We start from the raw sequence: 3,538 nt of genomic DNA on the forward strand, positions 1-3,538 counted from the left end.
CCTCCACAGCAAAATTGTACTGTAGAAAGGTTTCCCATTTCCTTGAAGTTCCCTGTTTCATAGTACTTCTGTCTAGAGAAACAAGCAGCTATGCTGTCAAGTACAAGAAATACCTCCAAAAGAAGGTGAGAGGCTGTGGGGTCACCTTTAGCGCAAAGGACTTTTCCCATTAATGGCATTAAGTCTGTTACCTTCTCACCATTTGCTGCTCTTGACCATCCTCAATGCTTACCTCAGAGACTAACTAAGCACCAAGTTTAAGCCCCAGATTCAGAAAAACCCCATTTTCTTCTCTCTTTTTGATGAGGGAGCGTTGAACAAAATAATTAAATTCATCCTTTTAAAAACATGATGAATGTCCTCTTTGGAGACATTCAAAATCAGGCTGGATGGGGCTCCAAGCATTCGGATAGAGCCATAGTTGCTCCTCTTTATTACAGGGGAGTTGGACCAGATGACCTTTTAGGGTCCCTTCCTACTAGAACTACTCCATGATTCTATGACTTCAAGCCAGAAAGCACTGGAACAGCCCATGATATCTCCGGCATCGCAGCGAGCACCGCCCCCATGGAACCCTGCCCCACCGAGCCCTACCGGGCTGCTCCCATCTGAACATCCCGGAGCTCCAATCGCGGTCCTGGAGCACCGCCCCGCGGTGGAGGAACACGCTGCGCACACCGCGCACCGCTCCGCGGGGAGCTGCTGCTCTCCAGGGACCTCTGCAGGGCGCAGAGCCCGATTTCTCCGAACCAAACAGGCGTCGCTCCACCTACAGCGCTGATACCGTTTCCCTTCTCCGCTGTGAAGAGAGCAGTGACGATGCCTGAGGTGTTTGGGGCGACTAAAGAATGAGGTGGGCGTGAGAAGGCTGAGCGGTGCAGAGCGATGCGCCCTGCTGTTGAAATTGCAAGTTGCTGCACTGCTGACAGCCCCCTGACTGTGAAGGCAGCGATCAAGTGATGCAACGCTGCAGCAGCAGCGATGTAGAAAAGCAGGTCTGGGAGGTTGGGATGTGGTGTTTGGCTCGCCCATGACTAAGTGGTGTGATGGAGAAATGGGGTCAGCTTTAAAAGGAAAGAAGTGGTAAACCTGTTCCACAGAATCACAGAATGGCCCAGGTTGGAAGGGACTTCAAGGATAATGAATCTCCAACCCCCCTGCCACAGGCAGGGCCACCAACCTCCACCTTTAATACTAGACCAGGTTGCCCAGGGCCCCATCCAATCTGGCCTTGTACACCTCCAGGGATGGCTTTCAGCTGTAGAGGGCAAATGCCACATCTCTCTCAGATGTGGGGAGCGCAGACCCTGTGAGATCCCTCATCCAAATATGCCAACTCCTTCCTCCTCAAAAGGGAGCCAGGGTTTGACGTGAGTTTCTGGGATTGCTTACAGAGCTGTTTTACCACTGGTTGTTTCTGCCTTATCTTATCACAGCCTCATCCTGGGGGATGTTAGTGGCAGAGAGGAGCTCTGAGTGGAGAAAATCCTTGGAGAGGGTCCCCTCTGTTGGCCGCATTCCTCTCTCCAACTGTCCTTGTCCCTGTTGGACCAATTGGTGTTGATCTCATCTAAAAATCCGTGCAAAGCCTGTGGGGTGTTCCCAGGCAAATAAGTTAACTGTCGGATATGACCACTGATGATAATGAATGGAGCAATTAAGACTTTCCTTTCGATGACTGTAATTTAATGGGCTGGCACGAACCGGTTGAATAACATGGGAAGGAAGCTGCGTTTGTGTCATAGGTAAAAACTGGGCAGATGACCCACTAAAGAGCTGGGTGGGTCATACAAATAGGCAGCAATGCAGCCCGACTTGTCAGGTGGGGAGCAGCTCCTTCCCAGGGGGATAGTCCTGAGCAAAGTCATCATCACCACGTGTCCATGAGGGGCACTGAAATGAGGTTGGCCCTGACGCACTCCGAGTGCTGCTGGGAGATAAATGACACGTTCCCTCCTCAGAAAGAATCTCAGAAATGCTCCTCTTGCCTTTTGGAAGGGAAGGAGTGAGGATGAGAGCAATGCCCACTGTTAGAGAGGTGCCACAGGGAGCAGCTGTTGCCTCAGTGACAACCAGCATCCTCCAACCGAGCCCTAGGGGATGCTGTGCGTGGGGTCCATGAAACTGCTTGTAGGGGCGAAATGTTTGGGCAAAGCAGGATGAAGTATTTGCTCCAATCCTCAGAGCTGCAGAGAGTGAAACAAGGTAGACACACAGGTTTCTTGTTCCCTTTGCTGTTCTCCTTCAAAAGATCCTGAGAGGTTGAGTTAATGATGGTAAGAACTGCTTGCTTGGGCTTACAGGGGAACATCAGAATTACCTCCTACAAGGGGTCTGTGCTGTGCAAACGAGCTGAAAATGTACAAAGGCTCTTCTCACGTTGCTATAACCTCAAAGTAGGTTCATTAAAACAAAGGGCTTGAAGATATTTCTTGTGCAAAGCACCAAGAGGATGGGCAGCACCGAGCGCTTCCCATGAACGCCGTGTCACGTACCTCTGAGCCACAGTGCTGAGCTGGATGAGTTGGTAACCTCCAGCAAGAACATCCCATAATTGCCTGGCAAACCACATTTTCCCACAATTCCCTGGCAAACCACGTTTTCCCTTATGGCTGGGGCAGGAAGCTCAGCGTGACAGGTGACATCCCTGCCATGGGGCTCTGGGATGGGTGTGGGCTGGTGTTTCTTCCCCTATCCATAAACAGGAGGAAATTTTCAACTTGCAATTGGTCTTTTCCCACCCAATGAAGCAGCAATGGTCTTGGGGTGTCTCTGGTCACCATTTAATATGTCCAATGGGCTCATTTGACTGGGAGTACACAAACCAACACGGAAGAAGGCAGGTGGCAGCTCATTCCTGTGGGATTTCGGTTGCTTTATTCTCACACTCTTCTGCCTTCTGTGCAAGAAAACCAAGAATGAGCTTTCAGAAACCAGGGGGTGCTTCTTATGATACAGACTGGCACGGGGTCCATTGCTGTGCCCCTCCTGAGCCCCACTCCATCTCACTGTGGGCACCGGGCATGGGATGGAGCCCAGGTTCACAATTCCCCTTGGCATACACCATGGAGTCTCGGTTGACATCTCCCTTCATGCATCAACTTTCCTGCCATTACCAAATTGCTCAGTGATGAGACCGTGGGTGTGATAAGAGATCTGCATACTTAACTCAGCAGGGCTGTTGCTCAATCTTCACTTATCCTTTTTTGCTTTATCTTTTGCTATCTCCCTTTGGCAGACTCCTCTCTAGGTTGAGGCTTGTCTTGATATGCCAGAGCAAGATATGCAGCCCCGTGTATGAATTCTGTTGCGCTTTCTCAAAATTGCTAGATGTTTAGTTATTTAAAACAATAATCTGTTTATCCATGCTGCCATTTCTTATCACCTGCAGCAAACATTGTCTGAAAAAAAGATGAAAAGCTCAGAAAAAGGCAGGAAGGGGGGGAAGGAGAGGGAGAGAGGGAGGGAGGGAGAGAGGAAGAGAGGGAGAGAGGAAGGAAGGAAGGAAGGAAGGAAGGAAGGAAGGAAGGAAGGAAGG

This window comes from Centrocercus urophasianus, unplaced genomic scaffold (genome assembly GCF_019232065.1).
Source record: "Centrocercus urophasianus isolate 14NV4802_14NV808 unplaced genomic scaffold, USGS_Curo_1.0 seq_65, whole genome shotgun sequence".
Lineage (NCBI taxonomy): Eukaryota > Metazoa > Chordata > Aves > Galliformes > Phasianidae > Centrocercus > Centrocercus urophasianus.